Consider the following 23902-nt stretch of genomic DNA (forward strand, 5'->3'; position numbering starts at 1 on the left):
ATGCTTGAAAGTACAAATACTAGAGAGAAACTGTATGAATGTAATCAGTGTGGTATAGCCTTTGCCCAAAACAGTGTTGTTCAAAGGCATGAAAGAACACACACTGGAGAGAAACCCTATGAATGTAAACAGTGTGATAAATCCTTTGCACATGACAGACATCTTCAAAGGCATACAAGAACGCATACTGGAGAGAAACCTTATGAATGCAATCACTGTGGTAAATCCTTTGCAGATCATAATCACCTTCAAAAGCATGAAAGAACACATACTGGAGAGAAACCCTATGAATGCAATGACTGTGATAAAGCCTTTGCAGATCATAGTCACCTTCAAAGGCATGAAAGAACACATACTGGAAGGAAACCCTATGAATGCAATCACTGTGGTAAAGCCTTTGCAGATCATAGTCACCTTCAAAGGCATAAAAGAACACATACTGGAGAGAAACCATATGAATGCAATGACTGTGGTAAAGCCTTTGCAGATCATAGTCATCTTCAAAGGCATGAAAGAACACATACTGGAGAGAAAACCTATGAATGCAATCACTGTGGTAAAGCCTTTGCATATCAAAGTCATCTTCAAAGGCATGAAAGAACACATACTGGAAAGAAACCCTATGAATGCAATCACTGTGGTAAAGCCTTTGCAGATCACAGTCACCTTCAAAGGCATGAAAGAACACATACTGAAGAGAAACCCTATGAATGTAATCTGTGTGGTAAAGCCTTTACAGATCACAATCGTTTTAAAACACATGAAATAACACATACTGGAAAGAAACCTTATGAATGTAATCTGTGTAATAAAACCTTTGCATATCACAGTTATCTTCAAATACATAAATGGAAACATACAGGAGAGAAACCCTAAAAATGTAACCAATGTGTTAAAGCCTTTGCACAACACAGTTATCTTCAAAGCCATAAAAGAACACATACTGGTTACAAACCATATGAATGTAATCAATGTAGTAAAGCCTATGAACATCAAAGTCATCCTCAAAGGCATGCAAAAACACATACTTGGGAGGAACCTTATGAATGTAATCAATGTGGTAAAGCCTTTGCAGATCACAGTCATTTTAAAGCACTTGAAACAATGCATGCTGGAAAGAAACCCTGTGAATGTAATCTGTGTAATGAAGCCTTTGTACATTACAGTCATCTTCAAAGGCATGCAAGAACACATACTGGAATGAAACCCTATGAATGTAATCAGTGTAGTAAAGCCTTCTTACATCACATTTGTCTTCAAATATATAAAAAGAGACATGCAGGAGAGAAACCTTATTGACGTAACCAATGCAGTAAAGCCTTTCCTTGTAACAGTGATCTTAAAGTGCATAAAAGAACACATACTGAGAGAAACCCTATTAATGTAAACATGGTGATAAAGCCTTTGCTCAAAACAATGTTCTTCAAATGCATGAAAGAACACATACAGGAGAGAAACCATATGAAAGTAACCAGTGTTGTAAAGCCTTTGCACATCACAATCATCTTCAAAGGCGTACAAGAACGCATACTGCAATGGCATCTTACAAATGCAATCAGTGTGATAAAGAATTTGAACGTCACAGTAATCTTAGAATACATAAAAGAACACATAATGGAGAAGAACCCTACAAGAGTAATACTATTAGTGTATAATGCTGTCTTAAATCCTGTGAATACAACATTAGATTTTGAAGATCTAAAGAAACTCATACCAAAGGAAATGTGATTATAAAGATTTGGTAAGATCTTTAGCCAAAACACTTACATTCAGTACATAAGATTTTTCTTGAGGGAAATATCTCACAGGTGTCAAAAATCTCTTCAAACATTATGATGTCCCTCTGTATTTGGTTTATACCTGCAAATTCACATGGAAGAAAGGATTATGGATTTAAAGGATATGGTAACTAATTTAGATTTCATACTTCAATTACGTGAGATAATGAATCCACGTGTAAAAGTTTATGAATGTGTATTAATTCATTTCTGTTGCTCTGATATATCATGTCAATGTGAACATATGAAAGTGGTTAATTGGCCATTGGTTCCAGACTGATATAGGGTCAGAATGAAAGTGACATGGAAACAAGTGTCATACATGGCAGCTACAGTAGGAAACTGAAAATTCCCATCCTTAATCTGCAACATAAAGCACAAAGTGTAAAAGGGAAATGGTAAACTCTTAGACCAACCCACCATGACATATTTCTTCCCCTAGGGCAGCATTTTCTAAATAATCCCAAATAATATCACAAACTAAACATGATTGATTTCTCTGATGTCAATCCTACATGCTTGCTTTCTGTTACACAAACCAATACATAATGCAGAGAAATTCTGTAAGCATTTAGATTCCTAAATACCTTTGTGACTAGAATTACAGGAGAAAAACATGAGTAAAAATTAGTTTAAGAGTTGTTTTAATTTTAATTATGTGATATCTCTCTGTACTTGTGCATGTTTATTCTTGTTCCCAAGAAGATTAGACCTTTGGAACTTCTTGTTGTTTGGATTACTGCAAGTTCTCAAAATCCATACTTTGTTCCTGGGAATGAGCTTGTATTAAGATACTGCCGTGTCTCTAGCCCTGTAAATACTTTAGAGCTTTTTTCATGTCATATTTATATTAGGAAATAGGGGAAAGGTCATAGAAGAGAAAAATTCTTTTCATATAAACATTTGGTAAAACTGTAGACATCACAGTTTTCTTCATAGTCAAGAAAAAAACTTCTAACATCCCTTTCTAATTTCTTTGAAGTAAGTAAATTACTAAAAATGTTCACTAAAGACTGATGTGAAGGTCACATTATGGCTTCTCTTTTGCAACATTTGATGTATAAAGTGGCTATATGTTTTGCAAATCCATTTAGTGAAGCTTATTTTGTGGTTCATCTATTCCTTCTGTGACTTTTTTTCATGTTCTATTGTGCATTCACTTAGTGAGTGGTATTTTTCTGCTGCAATGTATAGAATAATGGTTATCATGTAAGTGGTCTATTTGTATTTAAATATCAGGCAGAATGTGAACATAATTTTCAAGTAAGGATGTCTGTGAAAGGATGGTGGTTTTTTGTTCCTGGTTTCATTTTTCATAAATTCCTTTGAAATACTCATTGTTATCCAGCCTGGCTTGTGTGTCAGTAATTAGTCAAGGATATGCTTGAACTCATAATCCTAATGTTTCAGAGTAGTGAAATAGGGTTTTTTGCTCATTTCAGATATTATCATTTGTTTAACATTCCCAACTGTTAGGTTGGGATCCACAATTTCTGACAGAGACTCAGCTGTTAAATAGGTTAACACTTGTGAACTCTGTTTAGAAGGTCAACTGTTAAGATGTTATAAGCACAGGAAAGTCATAACCAGTTGTTGATAACTTTGTGAACTAATCAGAGTTTTAGCAAGTGTCTTACTTTGTTCATACAGTTCCCATGAGATGAGTAGCATTTTGTTCACATGTTCTCACCACTAGTGACTGAAATAAGAGAAATATAAGAAAAATCAGCCTTTCTTCTATTTGCTGATATTTCCTCTGCAGTTTCCTTAGAGCAGTGGAGTTCAGTGGACCATCTCCAGTAAATTTATCTTGCTTGGTTGAATACTTCCTTATTTATAGGAATATGTCAGCAGGCTTGAAGCTATACATATGCATTAGACACATAAACACACATAAGCAAAAACAATAATCCAAGGTTGATTTTTTAAAATATTTTTAGTTTAATATACTTGAAGTTAAATGTAAAACCACATATTGAATAGTAGAAAATTAGAAGCAGAAATATGGGAAATACTGTCTTTAGTATTATAATATTGATTAAGAACCTACAGATAATTCATTTATATACTATGCTTAATTTTTTTTTTACCAAATTCAATGCCCTTGTAATATTACAACATCCATTTAGAATAGTATTATACCTGAGGCCTTCCCCAATGTGGCCAGGTTTCAGAGAAAAGATAAGGAGTATATAAGGGTAGGATGAGCCAGGGATGAGTACCCAGAGAATCTTGCAGCCTGATTGACTTGCAGCCAGAGTGTTTACTTATTTATACAGAATTCATTAATCAGGAATAGATTCACATTGTTCTAAAACATAGATCAAACAAATTTTGTTTTTGGGCATGTGTTTAACTTTTTTCTTTTGTGCATCTGGGGTTATAAGTTTAGTCATCACTGATGAACTGTGACAGAATACAGTTATCTTTTACAATAATTTTTCCTCAAGTATAGTCATCTTTGATAAACAGTTATCTTTTTACAATAAATTTTACAATTCAACCATATAATCCCTGTTTTTAAAGAAACTGGAGGCCTTTTCTAAAGTTGGTAACTTTTGTGGCTTCAAGGACTCTACACCAAAATGAAATTTCCCTGCCAGCCTATATATTATTAACTATTAATATATTAATTATATATTATTAACTATTAATGGTCAGAATGCTCAAGAAAAATGCTCAGGCAAAAGATGTTGGCGTTATTATTAAATTTCTGGCATAATACAATGTTTATATTTTATATCTTTATCTAATTTATTTATAGTTCTAATCCTGGCATTTTTATATTCCTTGGTCATAGACAGCACAATGGCTCTTCATGAGCTAACTTTTTCTTAGAAAAGGATTTCCTGACACCTCATCTTTTTATCATCTCTTCACATCATTCTTTGCATATTAATGTGGGGCAGAAGTAACCTTTGCTAATTTCACTTTAATGCTGTATGTGCCACAAAATTGCCTGAGTGTGTAGTGGGAAGAGTTTTACAATCTGATCTGTGGCCAACTCCTTCAACCTACTGAATCTTGTTGACCTTTGTAAGTTTACTTTGTTTTGATTTTCCTGTTTCTGAGAAAGTACAGGGACAGATATTTTAAGAATATGTCATGTCTTCTAAAGGAGGCCTCTGGATTTTATATGATTGTCACATTCTCCTAGGAGACAAGAAGCCCATGAAATAGATAAGGATATCTCCCTAAAAGTGGGAGGGGTAGTATGCTCAGGATTTTCCTGTCAAAGCTTAGAAGCAGAACTTCTAGGAGAAGGCATAAATGATTCACAAGAAATTACCCAGCAATTCAATATCCCCAATTTGTACAACTATTAAAAGTCCCTCAAGCATGCAGCTATTCCAGATAAAAAAAAATGGACACAGAAGCCATCATGAAGCTTAGATTTGCTGGATCTTCTTCAAGCAGCTATAATGGCTTTATGACCTGCATTTCTCATCAGATATGACCACACCATTATTGTGCAAGTTAGTTCACTAAAATGTCCTGGAGGAAGTCTTTTCTAGAGTAATCTTCCACCATGCCCCAAGTAAATAGAATCCAAATTAAATTTTCCTGGAAGAACAAATAATTGGGCAAAATTAAGTAATATGGATAATTTTTATGTTAGATTTAGGTTTTCTATTATATCAATTAATTAATATAATATACTTTATTCATTAAAATAAATTAAACTTCCATCAATTTTAAAAAGAGATGAAAATGTCACATGTACATGATGAAATCGTGAGATCAGACATTGAAGAAACAATTTCTGGGTTACATGAGTCATTTTTCCAATTTTGAAAATTACTTACAGCAAGGCACTGGTGGTGCATGCTTTCAATCCCAGCTCTTGAGAGGCAGAGGCAGGTGGATCTCTGTGAGTTTGAGACCACCCTGGGCTACCGAATGTGTTCCAGGAAAGGCGCAAAGCTATACAGAGAAACCATGTCTTGAAAAAACAAAAAAAAAATCACTTCAAAATTATTTGCTTATCTGTTGACTAGTTTAGCATTACTTTCATATAGTCAAAAATAGGTAAAATTTGCTGATGGTTGCTCTTGTTCATTAGTCTATAAAATTTTATTGAGGTAGTGCTATTCTCTGGCTCATTGGTAATAAGCAGTCAATTTTCTTCCTTAATGAGAAATTATGAATAAAATTCATTGTAAACATCCAAGTAATTCCTTCCTTGTTTGAATAGAGACTATTGGCTATTGCTTTCATGCCCTGTATGTCTATAGTGACAGATCTAAGAGGATTGGTTTGAGAATGAAGAAAACCCAGACAGATTCAACACAGAGAAACAAAGAAAAGTTGGGATCAGGTGTTCTGTGTTCTCTGATGAGAAACCACAACAACCTAGATTCCCCACAAAAAACAGTAATACCTATATTCAAATAGATTCAAAGAGTTATTGCATATTAATAATAGAGAGGCAGGGTTAATTTCTAAAGTGATACAGGTAGACATGCTTGGCTCATCTAAGTGCTTCCAGTCTCTGTAGCCTTGAACTGCTGAGGCCTAATAATCTGAAGAGATTTTTATGGTGAACAGATTGGGCACAAACTTATAATATACTCACATGATCACAGGATTTGTAATGTTTCAAGCCTCAAGCAATGAGAGAAAATTTGTTTGCCTTTTTGTGTGTGTCTAATTCTATAGTCTTTGACCTAGATCTGCTAATGTAAACTACTCAAGTTCACAATTACACCCACTCAGGACTTAACACACACTTATACTTCAAATGATTGAACCTGTTACAGTTTTCCTAAAGCAATTCTACTTTGTATTTTCATGATTTTTTATTGTATATTCTGTAATGCAATGACTGACATTACATACAAAATATCTGTATAAGATCAATGTCCAAAATTCGAATGAAGAAGAAATTGAATATCAGCTTTATTGTATTTATTGATAATTGAGGAAAAAGGAAGAATAGCTTGAGATTTAAAACAATCTGTATTTTATTTAATAAAATCTCAAATATTAGAAAAACAAGAATATTTGTATAAAAGTAATATCATTCTGAGCTCAATATCTCATCCCATAAAATATACAGAAAATTATGCAGTGATTTTTGACTCAATATGGCTACTAGTAACCTATTCCTGACATACATTAAGTCTTCACATTTTAAGTTATTATTACCTTCATCTATTGTCAAATTAATCCTATATCATTAAAATATATGATTTCTGTGTAATTCTGTTTAATACATTGCTATATATGTAGATAGTTTTCCAAGGAAATTTTATGTCAACATAAATTTTATTTCTTGTTAAAATATTTGTAAAATCACACTAAGAATAGGGCTTCCTGAGTTCACTCATTTGACATGGAGTAAGGTTTGAATATTTGCTAAAGGTTTCCTTCCACTACTGACATTATGAAGAACCCTTCTTTTATATGAGTACTGGGTCAATAATTACCAATTGAATTTGTTTCTTTCATGAATTTTCTGACATGCTCTAAGTTTTGAGCTTCTTATAAAGAATTTTTTAAAAAATTCTGTACATTTGTTCAATTTCTTCCCATTAGTGATATTCTGTTAGCCTTCAATATCTGACGACTCCATAACACTTGCTACTTTCTTAATATTGTATGGGTTCTCTCTAGTATGCACTGTGATGATTTTTAAGATTTAAGTACCCAGGTAATGTTATTATACATGCTTTGTATTTGTAAGCTTTCTCTAGTGTATGGTTTTGGTGAGTTTTTGCAGAGATGATACACAGGAAAAGTACATAACACACTAATTATAATTTTAAGGGTTCTGCATTCATTGGGTCTTTAGTGGCCTTGAAAACATCACTCATGGACAAAGAACTTGTCACAATCTGTATATTAACTTTCTTCTCCATTATGGATTCTCTGATAAACTTCAAGTGTTGGGGCTCCAGTAAAGGATTTGTCACATCCTTTTCTTCTGTAAATTTTCTCTCCTGTGTGTATTTTGTGATGCCTTTGTAGATGTGAGTCTGTCCTAAAACACTTTCTACATTCTTTGCATTTGTAAGGTTTATATCCAGTATGGATCCTCTGGTGAGCTTGAAAATTTGATGTATTGGTAAAGGACATGTCACAGTCTTTACATTTGTATGGTTTCTCTCCAGTGTATATTCTTTGATGAACTTTAAGTGTTGAGTTTGCAGTAAAGGATTTTCCACATTCTTTACATTTGTAAGGTTTATCTCCAGTGTGGATCCTCTGGTGAGCTTGAAAATTTGATGCATTGTTAAAGGACTTGCCACATTCTTTACATTTGTAAGGTTTCTCTCCAGTGTGTATTCTTTGATGATATTTTAGTGTTGAGCTCTGAACAAAAGACTTTCCACACACATTACATTTGTAAGGTTTCTCTCCAGTGTGTATTCTTTGATGAACTTTTAGTGATGAGCCACTGGTAAAGGACTTTTCACATTCTTTACATTTGTAAGGCTTCACTCCCGTATGTATTCTTTTATGAATTTGAAGTTTTGAGCTATCAGTAAAGGACTTTCCACAATCTGAACATTTGTAAGGTTTTTCTCCAGTATATAGTCTTTGATGAACTTTAAGATATGACCTAACAATAAAGGACTTTCCACACTCATTACATTTGTAAGTTTTATCTCGTGTGTATTCTTTGATGAACTTTCAGTTTTGAGCCTTTGGTAAAGAACTTTCCACATTCTTTACATTTGTAAGGCTTCAATCCAGTATGTATTCTTTTATGAATTTGAAGTGTTGATATGTGAGTAAATGACTTGCCACTGATATTACATTTGTAAGATTTATCTCCAGTGTGTATCCTCTGATGAACTTTAAAAGTTGAGGCTTGATTAAATGACTTGCTAAATTCTTTACATTTATAAGGTTTCTCTCCAGTATGGTTCCTTTGATGAATATGAAGTGATGAACTCCATGTAAAAGACTTGCCACATGCTTCACATATAAAAGGTTTTACTCCAGTATTGGGTCTCTGAGAAAAATGAAAAGAAAACCCATGGGCAATGGACTTACTCTATACATTAGAAAGCATTCTCTTCAGTGTGAATTTTACAATGAGCTCTATATTTAGATGCATGTGAAAGGAACATGTCTGGCTCTGGACATTTGCATGATTCTTTTGTCATATGGATTTTATAATGCTCCTTAAGTACTAATAACTTAGAAACCAATTTTACACATATTTTATATTTGCACAGTTTTTCTCCAGTATGAACCACAATAATTCTAAAGAGGTCTGAGCATCTCCTATAACTCCTCCCAAATTTCTTATATTTTTGTCCAACACTAAATCTTGGATTCTCTCCAAATTTTGAAGCGTTTCTGAAGTACTGTCTACACACTTTGGATTTTGGTGTTTTCCCTTCAATGTGGCATGAGTCATTTTGAGTATTTGAATAAATATTGCAAGATCTGAATGGAAATGATGCAGAGTGAGGTTTTTTTTGGGGAAACTTCATCTTTTCTGTCAGAAATGCCAGTGATGTGTGCTTCATGAAGATCATTTCCAACAGTACATAATTCTGGTTCATCATTGAAAGATCTACATGCCCAGAACTTTCTTATGTGTAATTCAATAAGATTAGTACTTACAAATAGCCCTGATATTTCTTTTTGGTAAGTATCCTCTGTGTGCTCTTTTGGAAGCAACTCTTGAAAGGGATAACAAAGCAAAGCTGTAGGAAATGAAAGGCAATTATTATCTAAGTATATAGAATTAGCCAAAGATAACATAGAAATTTATACATAAAATGACAACAATATGTGGACTGTAGCAAAAAGATGAATCATAAACCTTCAGGACTTATTACAAAAAGAAACAAATGTTCAAACATGGTAAACATGGATAAGGTCATTTCATAAAATAGTATTTTATAATATGTAAGATTTGACAGGGTTCTCTTTAAAAATGTCATGTAACAAACAACTGTAAACATAGTTGTTAGAATATGAAATTAAAGTATTAGCCATTATTAAAAATATTCTGTTCACTTGGAAATTGCATTATCAATTCAGGTAAAAATATCCTTTCCTAATATATAAATGATAAAATATCATATATAGTTTTTCTATAATTAATGATTATTAATACATGTTAATGTGTAGTTATTGAAAGTGAGTCTTTACTAAAAGGAAAACAAAAAAAGATCATGAAAAACAAATATGCCTGTCAGGTCCACAGAGCTTTATGGACCTGAGGAGAGAATGTTTCAAAATCTCCACAATCACATTGATAATTCCATAGGACTTTCATTTTTTTCAGATATTATATCATTTCAATTCAAGGTTATCCCAGCCACTTTCCCTCCAACTCTTCCCATATCCTTAAATTTATAATATAAGCTCCATTTGTAAATTGATGCCCTTATGTATTTATGCATATATTTTCAAATATATATATATTTATATATATAAAACTTCAGAATGTTAGTGCAGCTTTATTGTTAATGATTATACCATTTCATGTCTCACCACTTTGTACTAGACAAGCAATAAAGGATAATCCATGGCAGATGGTACCTCTCCTCACAGTATTTATTAGGTGTCTATTATTATTTGATTAGAGATTTGAGATAGAGGGACACTATGAACTGGAAATCAGAAATTCAGAAGAGTTCTTCAGTTATGACAAAAGGAAAGTCAGTACAAAAGGTGAAGGAGAAACTAGCAATAACCTTAGCACCACCCATTAGAATCTTAATTTAATTTTTTGGTATAAAATAAATATTATATGTAATAAGGATACTATGACTTTTTTCTTTCCTTTCTGTAATCCCTTGAACTTCATATTATTTTAGAATGACACTTAAGACTTCAATCAGAATATAGAACAGGTATGGAGAGAGTATGTTGTAGATGTATCCAACCTTCTTATTAAATAATAAACACAGAACCAATGCAAAAAAGAAAGCCAAGAGGTCAGAGCTAAGAGCTAAAACCTTACCCTTCCTCCTGCGGTGGTCCTACCTCTCCGAACCAGAGCTACCCCTGTGTTAAAGTCTTTATATAGAGTTCTTGTCCTGCCTTCTCATTGGTTGTAAACCCAACCACATGACCGCCTCCTCACGGCCTGTCTGTATAGGCCTCCAGGTTTTCCATGATTGGTATTAAGATGTGTATCTAATAATGGCTGTATCCCTGAACACACAGAGACTTACCCAGCTCTGCCTACCAAGTGCTGGAATTACAAGTGTACGCTACCACTGCCCTGCTTTCCTATAGCTTGCTAATAGCTCTGACCCCCGGGCAACTTTATTTATTAACATACAAATAACATTTTAATACAAATAAAATATCACCATATTTCCCCTTTTCTATTTTAATAAAAAGGAAAAAAAAGGAAAAAGCTTATAACTAATATAAGAAAAACTATATACAAAAGTACAATAACTATATACAATATATATAAGTAATAAATACCTAAACAATGTCTAGTCCATTTGTATTTGACAAATTCAGAGAAAATAATTTCATTATCTATCCTATTTTGGTAAGTCCAAAATGTATCCTAATTAATCTTCAACTAACTAACCTTCAACTATAACTAACTAATCTTCAACTCGCTCAGAGACCCAAGAAGGAAATAATATTAGCTAACAAAAATAAAAACAGGAAGTGCATGCAAGCAACTTCCAAAAAATTTGTGAGTTGACAGAAACAGACAGCTGTCTGGACAGCCACCTGAGGTTTCTCTGCAGTGCTGGGGCATCATCTTCAGCCTATAGCCTTAGCATATCTGACAGACTCATTTGTGAAGTAGGATGTACACAAGGTCAACAGTTCAACCTCACATTGAGTGAGAGTAGTCCATGTACCAGAAACACCTGAATTCCACTAGTGTCATGTCATGATTCAGGATTTTAAATTCTGGAAATTGTTGATGGTTTTTTAATTCAGCTGTCCATTCTTCTTGGCTGTGTATATATGGCTTCATCTCAGCATCCCATTCTTCTCCATATCCCTCTATCAAATGCCAGTCTACTATTGAGAGGCATGAGCTTAGTTACTCTTCAAGAATAACTGTTTCAGCTGCTGTTCCATTGCACATCAGAGGCCATCGGCCCACTGCCTGTTCAGCTGCCTTTGAAGAAAAGGGCACTGTACCTTTTCCGAATTGCGAAGGCCACTTCAGGGATGGTGCCATATTGTCCTGGCCTCTGAAGATGCCTTTTGATAAAGCCATAACCACACTTGTTTTGGCAAGAATCAGTAGTCCTTTGTTTCATGTCCTGTCTGTTAATTTTGTCCTGTTGATTCAAGGATACTTTGTTGTCCAGTGGCTAACTTTTGCCACAATGAAAGCTAACTCCATATACAGTTTCTTCAATGCCCATATTTTCTCTGAAGTAGATTGGTACTGCCAGGAGCCGACATGTCTCGTAGTCATAACAAAAAAGAAAAATTTTCTAAGTTATTAAAACATTTTGAATGCCATATTCTGTAGATCTCTGAAGGGTTTGAAGATAACCTGTCTATCTAAAATATATCTACTCAATCTTGAAAACATACCTAATATAACTGCAAGTTCTATTATAATATCTAGCTACTAACTTTCATTTCTTTATATCCTAATAGTTGGTAATAACATTCAAGGATCAGAAAATTGCGTTACATTGTTAGATGAATGGTACAATTAGAAAAATATATATATAACATTTTCTAACAATATCAATTTCAATATATATAATTTGTATACAATATAAAACAATCCAATCCAATGTAAAGTATTTACATTTTTCTTGTCTCTCTTTCTTTTTTTTTTAATAAGAACCTTAAATCTAATCTCCTTTGCTTAGCCTTTTTCCTAACCCTTGACAACAACTTGTAACCAACCCCCCTAATCAATGAAAATTATCCCAGACCCAAAACCCATTAAAAGACCAAAAAAAAAACCAACCGCCCCACACCACCTCTTTGGGAATGTGGGCGTCGTATTCTTGAAATTGCTTCCTGCTGGGTATGGGCGAAGGTATCTTTATCCTGAAAGAAAAATTTTAGGTTAATTGTCAAATTCTAGGAAAGGTAAATATATCCTTCGTTATCCAGTCTGTGTATAATGCCAAATTTCAGGGTTTATCTCAAATCCTTATTCAAGTAGTCTTTGAGACTCGATCATCTCAGCTAGTCATCTCAAAATTGCTCTGAGCACTTTGTAGTTCAAAGCTATCTGTAGATGATGTTTGTCAGCTTAGTGATGTTATTATTGTCCACGTGGAATTGTTGTTGCTGTGGGGCCCCATCTTCTTCCTGGAGACTTCAGTTGATGTTAGGCCTAACCGTGATTTCCTGCAAAAAGCTGATAAGAGACTCGAACACAAAGACTATATATGCAACTTTTTAGAATTCGTTAGTACTCTATATGACCATTTATATCTTAAAGTTTAAAATGTATATATATCTATATATATATTGATCTTGTAAATTTTGATATAAAATTCATACTTTAAGAAAAGTTTAAAGAATCAGAATAGAATCAAAGAGTTGAGATTCGTAATAGAATAGTCCCTTAATTAATTTGGCTTTTCTCCTGTCCCATAGCAGAAGATGGCTCTTTTCTTCTGGCATGATACAGGGAGTTTGCATTTTCCTTTTAACAACATGCTTGAGTTTAAAGAAGGAGAGAGCCATTCTCCAACTCCAAAGTCAGCTTTAAATTTTAATTGAACTGGGACTATTAGAAGTTAAATAGTGTTAAATCTTTAAAGAAAAGCAGAAACAAACATTTAGGAAGACATAAAATTTTTTTAGATAACATACCCATATGCCATTTCACTCTGTTTCTTAGGATAGATGATTTGTCCCTTTTCTTCAGTTGTCTCATTTGTCCAGTGTTCTTCAAATTCCTTAACCTTCATTCTCGTAAAAGACAAAAACAAAAACCTTTCCCCAAGGTTTTTTGGGGATGTTCCTTTTTGACAAGTTATCTGATTAAATGAAAAGGCATGTGTTACTGGTGTAAGTTAGTTTAAATTGGATGTTTATGATAGTTGATGAACTATCACCTCCTCTAATTAAGAGGTCTCTCTTGTTCAAATCGAACCTTTATCAATTTTGATGGTACCCACAGCTTATCTTCTCCTGTAGAAACAAAAGCAAAACCTTGTCCCCAACGTAACACATATCCTGGTTTCCATTCTGAGGTCAGCACATCCTTAAAGTATATAGGTTGATTTAATTCTGTAGTTTTTTCTATTATCCAATGTCTCTCTGCAGCTGTTGTTCCTTTCTCATTGGCATTGAGAAAATTCAAAGTTAATAGAGCATTATGTAGTCTATTTCTGGGGGTTTTTGTTACTCCTTTTTGTTTATTTAGCATATCCTTTAGAGTTCTCTTTGATCTTTCTATAACTGCTTGACCTGTAGGATTATGTGGTATACCTGTAACATGGTTTATATTATAATAAGCAAAAAACTGTTTCATTTTAACAGAGACATATGATGGAGCATTATCAGTTTTGATTTGTGCAGGTATACCCATAATGGCCATAACTTCTAGAAAATGAGTGATTACAGAATCAGCTTTTTCAGAACTCAAAGCAGTTGCCCATTGAAATCCTGAATAAGTATCGATAGTGTGGTGTACATATTTCAGTTTTCCAAATTCTGCAAAGTGAAACACGTCCATCTGCCAGATTTCATTCCTCTGAGTACCCTTTGGGTTACATCCTGCTGGTAATGGTGTTTGATTGTAGAAGGAACAAGTAGGACATTTTTTTACTATTTCTTTGGCTTGTTGCCAGGTTATGGAAAATTCCTTTTTTAAACCTTTACTATTTACATGATGTTTTTATGAAATTCTGAGGCCTCCAGCACATTTCCTATCAATAATTTATCAATCTCATCATTGCCTTGTGCTAGAGGGCCTGGCAGACGAGTATGGGATCGGATGTGAGTTATATATAAAGGATGACTCCTTTTTCTGATTGTATCTTGTAATTGAATAAATAATGAAGTTAATTCTGAAGCATCGTGGATAAATTCTGCAGTCTCAATATGTAATACTACTCTTTCAGCATACTGAGAGTCAGTTACTATATTGAGAGGTTCTGAAAAATCCATTAATACCAACAGAATAGCATACAATTCTGATTTTTGAACTGAATTATAAGGACTTTGAACCACTTTACTTAAATTTTCTGATTTGTAACCTGCCTTTCCTTGTTTGTTGGCATCTGTATAAAATGTACGAACTCCAGATATGGGTTTTTTCCTCACAATTCGAGGCAAGATCCAATCAGCTCTCTTTATAAGATCAATTCTATTGCTTTTAGGATATTTGCTGTTAATTTCTCCCAAAAAATTACTACAAGCTTTTTGCCAAGCTTCATTTTCTATCCATAATTTTTCAATGTCCTCCTTAGTTAAAGGTACGACAATTTCTGCTGGGTCTATTCCTGCTAATTGACGAAGTCTCAATTTTCCTTTCCAAATCAAGTCAGAGATTTTTTCCACATAAGTTTTTAATTTTTTATTTGGTTTATTTGGTAAAAATATCCATTCCAATATAATATCTTCCCTTTGCATTAATATTCCTGTTGGGGAATGCCTAGAAGGTAAAATAACCAAAATGCAATCCAGCTTTGGATCAATACGATCTACGTGCCCTTCATGTACTTTCTTTTCTACCAAGGCCAATTCTTTCTCAGCTTCAGGTGATAATTCTCTTGGACTATTTAAGTCCTTATCACCTTCTAAGGTTTATACAAATTATTCAGTTCATCATTTTTTACCCCAACAATAGTTCTTAGATGAGATATGTCTCCAAATAATCTTTGAAAGTCATTAAGAGTCTGTAGTCGATCTCTCCTAATTTGCACTTTTTGAGGTCTAATTTTTTGAAGTTCTATTTTATATCCTAAATAATTAATAGAATCTCCTCTTTGTACCTTTTCTAAAGCAATTTGTAATCCCCAGCAAGGCAAAATTTTCTTTACTTTTTCAAACATTCTTTCTAAAGTATCTGCATTTGAATCAGCTAACAAAATGTCATCCATATAATGATAAATTATAGATTTAGGAAATTTTTTACATACCACTTCTAATGGCTGTTTTACAAAATATTGGCACAAAGTTGGGCTATTCAACATTCCCTGTGGGAGAACCCTCCATTGAAATCTTTTAACCGGTTGAGAATTATTATAAGTAGGCACTGTGAAAGCAAATCTTTCTCTGTCTTTTTCTTGTAAGGGTATTGAAAAGAAACAGTCTTTTAAATCAATAACTATGAGAGGCCAGCCTTTTGGTAACAGAGTAGGTAAAGGAATTCCAGATTGTAAAGAGCCCATTGGCTGAATTACTTTGTTAATTTCTCTAAGGTCTGTTACCATTCTCCATTTACCAGATTTTTTTTTATAACAAATACAGGAGAATTCCAAGGGCTGGTTGATTCTTCAATATGCTGAGCATTTAACTCTTCTTCTACCAGCTCTTGTAAAGCCTGGAGTTTCTCTGTTGTTAAAGGCCATTGCTGGACCCATACAGGCTTGTCTGTTAACCATTTTAAAGGTAGAGCTGTTGTTGTTTTTGGAAGATCATCAGTTGTTGTGCCCTGTTCTTGTATAATATGGATGGCTGGTGACCACTTAGAATAATGCCTTCTAATATTTCTTTCAGAAACATGTGATAGTTTATGATTTGTTTCTGAGATTGGAGGGATGTTAATCTGAGTATTCCATTGTTGTAACAAGTCTCGACCCCACAGGTTCATAGCTATGTTAGCCACATATGGTTTCAATTTTCCTTTCTGTCCTTCTGGACCTATACATTCGAGCCATCTTGCACTCTGTTTCACCTGAGATAATGTCCCAATTCCTAACAGTTGAATGTTTGCCTCCTGAAGAGGCCAAGTTGGATGCCAAAATTCTGGTGCAATTATGGTAATGTCTGCACCTGTGTCTACCAGACCAGACAACAAAACACCATTTATTTTTATCGATAATTTTGGTCTTTGTTCATTAATAGAAGTTTGCCAAAAAATTTTCTTTATGTTTTCTCCTGAATTTTCTATTCTCTCTGTTTCAGCATCCTGACCAGCATGACTTATTCCAATAGGCATTTGGTTATTTAATTGCTCTGAGTAGGGGTTTCCTCTACGACTGCAGGAAAGGTTTGAACTGGATTTGCTATTGGGGCCTGCATGAGGCCCCTCTGGGAGTTTCCCGAAGACTGAGGCAAAGGATTACCCTGTCTGTCCCTTGTTGATGTACATTTGTTGGTCCAGTGTTTTCCTTTACCACACCTTCTGCATACTCCAGAAGGAAGGGGCATTCTGTTGCCATTGTTCCTTGAGGAAACATGTTTCTAGGAATGACCTGTTTACAGTCCCTTTTCAAATGTCCTTGCTTTCCACATCCAAAACTCTAACATTCCTCAAACCTTTTGAAATTGCTTCTCCTACCCACGTATCATCATGCTCATGAGCTTCCACATTAACCGTGTCTCTAATCCAATCTTCCAAAGGTGCAGATCTTGGCTTTAATGGCCTGTTTATTGTTTTGCATGCTGCATTCGCATTCTCAAAGGCCAAAGACTCAATTATTATCTTACTAGCTTCTGAATCCGGGACCATTCTCTTTACTGCTGAAGCCAGTCTTTGTAAAAAATCTATGAAAGATTCTTTTGCGCCTTGTACAACCTTTGTAAATGACTCAGTTTTTTTCCTGTTTCCTCAACTCTGTCCCATACATTCAAGGCTGCTGTTCGACATAAAATTAGGGTTTGTACATCATATAAACATTGTGTTTGTGCTGAAGCATATTGACCTTCTCCAATAAGCTGATCCTGGCAGACTTGTATTCCTTTATCCCTCCACTGTTTTTCTATGTTTTTAGCTTCATCCTTGAACCAAGTTAGCCACTGAAGCCTTTGACTGGGTTCCAGAACAGCTTGTGCCAGCTCCCGCCAATCCTGTTGTACAATCCTATTATATGTTGACCAAGAGTTTAACGTTTGCTTTACATATGGGGAATGCATGCCATAAGATACTATTGCCTCCTTAAACCTTCGTAAATCCAACATTTCGATTGGAGCCCAAATATTTTGTGTAGTCATTTGATCAGGCAACTGCTGTACGGTTACTGGACAAACTAAGGGTGACTGTGTGAAAACAGGCTTTCTTTCTGTAACCCTATGATCCAATCTTGAAGCAACTTCACTGTTAGTTTCTTCTGTCTGAGTTTTTACAATTGTATCGAGTTTCTAAAGCTGTCACCCTGGAACTTAAATTGACTATCTTCTTAAATAGTAAAATAAGAATAAATGTAGTAATAAAATGCATAATTCTATCAACATTAATCTTCTCATACAGCTGTTCCATTGTTAGACTGTCTAAAATTGCAAACGAAGCCCAATTTTCTTCCAATGAACACAGAAAACCCATTTTTTTTAATGTGGAAAAAAATTTCTCTTTTAAATAGTTTCCTTTAAAATTTTGGATAACTAAGTCCTCGTAGAACAGTACAAATCTGAGGGAATTTCAAAACAGCCACCTAGTGTCCGAGATGTGAATCCAGCTTAGCAGTTAAACGGTTTTTAATGGATTCTTGTCACGTTGGGTGCCAAATGTAGATGTAATTCAGTGTAGATATCAGACAAGAAACACAGAGCCGATTTAGAGAAGAAAACCAAGAGGTCAGAGCCAAGAGCCTCACCCTTCCTGATTCAGGGATCCTCCTCAGCCCAGAGAGCTCTCCAAAAGAGGAGCCCTTCTTCCTGTGTGTCTGTCTCTAGTCTCCTTGTTCTGGCTTCTGATTGGTTGTAAACCCAATCATGTGACTGCCTCATCACTGCCTGTATGTACCGCACTCCAGGTCCTTAAAGGCGTACACCACCACTGCCATGCACTTGCTATGGCTCTAATAGCTCTGACCCCAGGCAACTTTATTTATTACCACCACAGCCCACACTGGCTTTGAACTCACAGAGAGCCACCTGGCTCTTCCTCCTCAGTGCTGGGATTAAAGGTCTGCGCCACCACTGCCCGGCCACATTAAGCTTCTTTAGCGAAGGATGAGTGATGCACAAATCTAATGGTATAAAAATATAGCATTAATTGTTGGCAAATGATTTCAAGTTTGGGTATTGGGTACACCATCATAGAGTAAAGACATTTAAATTGTTTTTAAATATACACATGTTTTAACAAGATTCTACAGAAGTACAGTTGTCTATATTTCTTCAAAGGATTTCTCCAGTGGTCCAGAGAGATAAAAAAACATTCCTGCAAATCTGAATTGCAGAATTCAATCGCCAGGACAAAGACAGTAGAATGAGGTTTCTGAAAACTACCATCCAATCATATGTATGCCCACATACATAGAGTCAATAGATATATAAATAAATAAGATTATCAACAACAGGCTTATAATCATAATAATTCCTCTTTGTATTTGCTCTTCTACACTACTATATCATCACTTTCATGACTTAATATTCTTTTAATTTCTCCTTTTTTTAACAGTGATATTTTTAATTATCCCTTCTGTTGAAAATCCCAATATCCCATTTGGCCCCATACTAGCTAATTAAAACCTCTAGAAAACATAGAGACTAAAATCTTAAAAGCTAGCATCCATAAATTTGAGAAAATATGCAGCATTTGTCTTTCTGGATTAAGTTACTTAGTATAATTCTTCTCAGTTTTATCCATTTACCTACAATATGTATAATATCAAAAACAAATGAGTGAATTTCTTAGCATAGAACCTAACAAAGATAAATCAAATGACATAAATAATTTATCATGTCACATGTTTTTAAGTTGAACAGAAGGAACAACAACAACAAAAAACTCAACTTAAGAAAGCCAGATCAATTCAGGAAAGAATCCCTCCAGATAATTAAAGAAAAACTAACACCAATACATTTGCAATTATAAGACAAAATGGAAAATTTCCATTTCAAGAAAACATAAAAATAATTGTCTACTAGGATCAAGGTGGCTTCACCAAAGAGATGCTAATGAGAATCAATGTGAGTAAATCAATGTATGTAATACATTAGAAGAACAGTCTATGAGAGCCCAAATGATCTCTTCATTAAATTCAGAAAAGGCTTTTGAAAAACACACCACTTCATTATAAAATTCAACAGTAGGAGGAACACATCTACATATAATAGAATATGTTTATTACAAGTAATTACCAACATAAACATTTTAAATGGAGAAAGCTCAAAACAGTTCTTCGATAAATGGGAAAATAAAGGATGCTCACTCTCTCCATATATATTATATGTTATGCTTGAAGACTTATGTGTCAGTCTAAGATGATATGACATTCAAGGGGATACAGGTAGGAACAGAAATGTCATAGTATCTACATTATACACAATATGTATTTTATACCAGAAAATTTAAATCAAAATTCTTATGCTTGGTGCTAAAGTTATTGCTAGTCTATCTTTCACCTATTGTACTGACTTTCCTTCCCTCATAACTGAAAATTTTTCCAAAATTTTTGTTTCCCAATTCATAGTGTCCCTCTATCTCAAATCTCTAATCAAAGAATGATAGACACCTATTGAATGCTGTGACAAGGAGAATTGCCATCTACCATGGGTTATCCCTGTTAGTGCTTGTCTAATGCAAACTGGTGAGACCTGAAATGATATAATCATTAACAATAAAGCTGGACTAACATTCTGAAGTTATATATTTTATATGTATACTTGAAAAAATATATACATAAATATGTAACTGTAACAATTATCAACTGGAGGTTTTATTATTGATTTGAGGATATGGGTGGAGTTGGAGGGAAAGTGGCAGGGATAATGTTAAAATGAAATTATATAATTATGCCGGGCGATGGTGGCGCACGCCTTTAATCCCAGCACTCGGGAGGCAGAGCCAGGCGGATCTCTGTGAGTTCGAGGCCAGCCTGGTCTCCAAAGCGAGTTCCAGGAAAGGCGCAAAGCTACACAGAGAAACCCTGTCTCGAAAAACCAAAAAAAAAAAAAAAAAAAAAAAAAAAAAGAAATTATATAATTATATTTAAAATAATTTACACTTAAAATTTTTTTTAATTTCACATGTAAACTCTGAGTTATGATATTTTACTTTGAAATAGACTTCTACCTTCCAGTCTACTTTGAAAATATAAATTTTATTCAGTAGGCCTTTAATCATTGTGGTGCTTTTGGGAGGACAGAGTTTCTCTGTGTAACTGCCCTGGCTGTCCAGTAACTTACTCTGTAGTCCAGGCTGTCTAGGAATTCACAGAGATTTGCCGGCTTCTGTCCCCAGAGTTCTGAGAATAAAACCTCTGTGTCCTGAGTGCTGGGACTAAAGGCATGTGCCACCACTGTCCAGTGTGGTTTTTTGTGTTTTTGAATAGAAACTTATTAGAGATCTAAGACTTTTTGCAAAATACAGATTCTAAAACACTCTGGCCACCATTCATAGTCTGCATTCAAGTCAGTGAAGAACACTTTAAGAAAAAGTCAGACTATGATTCATATCGAAGGGTCATCTGGGATGTTGCTATCAGTTAGGTAAACTAGGAGAGGACATAGTGAGGTCAAGATCAAGGTCTGCTTAGCTGACAACTAGTTTTACAGGGGAGAAACCCATCCATCTTAATGTTGCAAAGGGCAACTTGGCCTAATTGACTCTATTGGCATTTTTTTTATTGCATGGACATATAATTTGCTTTTCTCACCTTTCCTCTTTTTTGAGACAGGGTCTGTAACCATGTAGCCCTGGTTGGCCAGGAACTGAATATGTAGATCAGGATGGCCTCATAACCATAGAGAATCACCTGCCTCTGCCTTTCAAATGCTGAGATGAAAGGCAAGTCTTTTTATCAATTTAAGATATTCTTAGGCAACTGAAAAATTGAGAGACCTATAGATAGACTGAGTGTCACTCTATTGGAGAAAAGTTATGTTGTGTCTCAGTATGTTAAGTGACAGTTCACTTGTTCACATGTAAAATAGTGGTTTGGTTTAATTCAATCTTTGATTATTTTTAAATATAACAAAATTAATTCTTATAAGATTAAATCTATCATATTGGAGTTTTACAAGACAAAAAAACACAACAGAACCAAAAAAGTAAAAGAATAGACAGAATAATCAAAGATCAACTCATTGTCATGCTCAATAATCCCATAAAACCCTTAAACCAGAAGCCATAATTTTTACACAGAAAATTTGAATGAACCTGTGCAGTCCCTGTGTTTGTTGCTTCATTCTATCTGAGTTCATATGAAATTCCCCCATGTTAATTTAGAGGGCCTTGTTTTCTTGATATTTTCCATCCATGTGGCTCTTATACTATCTCCACCTCCTCTTCTGCAGGGTTTCCTGAGCTATGGAGGGGAGGTATTTGATAGAATGATCTCATTTAGAGTTGATTGTTCAAGGTCTCTGACTCACTGTAGAATTTCTGGCAGTATGTCTATATATTTTTGTATATTCTTTAGGAGAAATCTTCCCTGATAACATGTAAACAACACACTGACCTATGAGTATTGCAGAATGTCATGAGGAGTCATTTTATTGCTACAATTTCTTTCTTTAGATAAGTAGTATGTTGTTTTATCCTAATCCCATGGGCTTTATAGCATCAAGTTTATGGTCATTTAAGAAATGTCAGAAATGGGCAGTGGTGGTGCACACCTTTAATCCCAGCACTCGGGAGGCAGAGCCAGGCGGATCTCTGTGAGTTCGAGGCCAGCCTGGGCTACCAAGTGAGTTCCAGGAAAAGGCGCAAAGCTACACAGAGAAACCCTGTCTCAAAAAAAACCAAAAAAAAAAAAAAAGAAAAAGAAAAAAAGAAATGTCAGGTATGGTATCCATCTGGAGAAATGGCCTTAATTCAAATCTATTATTGGTTACTTGCTCCATCAATATTTGTTCCACCTTTGTCCTACCTTATCTTGCTGGCAGAACACCATTGAAGATAAAGGCTGTTTGGGCTGAGTTGGCATATGTTTCTGTTTAAAATGCAGACATTATTCTTCTACCAAAGAAAATAGGGGTTTAGTGCTCTCTGTAGGCACTAGGCCTATGTCTTAATTTTCAATGATTTATATCATTATTGTCTTCAGTAATTAAACTTTATTTTCAGTTCACTGAGAGGAAGGGGTAGAACTGGCAAATGCCATGCATGTTTGGGTATATACTTTGGTCTACAGCGCTAACATTCAATTATTTGGAACAATTTTTATACTGAAATCTGTTTTAGATTATAAAAGAGAGATATTTTCGACTCTGATTCCCCTATTATTTAGCAATTTTTTTTATATCTTTCATGTATATTTCTGGAAGTTCCTACTAAATTTGGTTTCAATGCTACACCTCAAATGCCCATTACTTTTATCAGTCTCAACCTGTACCCCTGCCTAGAACCCCATCTCTATTCACCCTGAACTATCTATTCATACTTGTTTATTCTATTTCCCTTCCTGAAGAATATATATCTGTTTCATTCCTCTTGTGCTTCTACACATTGTAGCTTTGTTATCATTGTCTTCATGGCTCTTATCCACTAATAAGTAGACCATGAGTGAGTAGAGTCAATGGCAGAATGTCTGATAAAGGTCTGAGGATGAGATTGGGAGACAGGACATGGGGGCATGGATGCAGAATAGATAATGTGCAACTAGTGTCTTGGCTTCTCTGATAAGGATGGCCTCTGTTTGAAGAGAATTACTGCTGGAGTTTCAAATAGGAACAAAGCAATGAATTATGAGATGAAAATTTGGATGGGGAAATCTGTGTGATCCTTTTTAGATTAGTGCAGGAGGGAAGAAATGTCTTCAGAAGTTGTTGTGTTTTCTTCCAGATCTGGGGATCAGTTTTGGGGGATAGATTTAGAAGAGCAGAGAAAAAGGTGAAAATCAGCAATTTGCCTCCCTGCTTCCCTTCCCAGATGGGATCCCGGGTCTTTGTTTCTGCTGGATTTGTAGTGTGGACAATGCAATCAGAAATAGAAGGATGGTTCAGCGGTGGCTTGTGGGATACTCTGACATAGGGAAGTATGAGGCTGCTGCAGTTCTGCTACAGAGCTTGGGATGAATCTATTACATTGGACTTAAAGAGCCATGATGAGAGGTGAAGTCCTGGAGTTTACTTCTTACCTGGCAGGAGGGGCTCTGGAGTTCCAGGGAATTCCTGCCAGAGTTGGGTGCTGA

At 34.8% G+C, this 23902-nt stretch overlaps 1 pseudogene; it reads left to right on the plus strand.

The window, feature by feature from the left end:
* Nucleotides 1-23786, plus strand: LOC128095947 (zinc finger protein 431-like; annotated as a pseudogene).
* Nucleotides 23787-23902: the final 116 nt, after the last annotated feature.

This window comes from Peromyscus californicus, unplaced genomic scaffold (genome assembly GCF_007827085.1).
Source record: "Peromyscus californicus insignis strain IS unplaced genomic scaffold, ASM782708v3 Scaffold_53__1_contigs__length_281908, whole genome shotgun sequence".
NCBI classification, from domain to species: domain Eukaryota; kingdom Metazoa; phylum Chordata; class Mammalia; order Rodentia; family Cricetidae; genus Peromyscus; species Peromyscus californicus.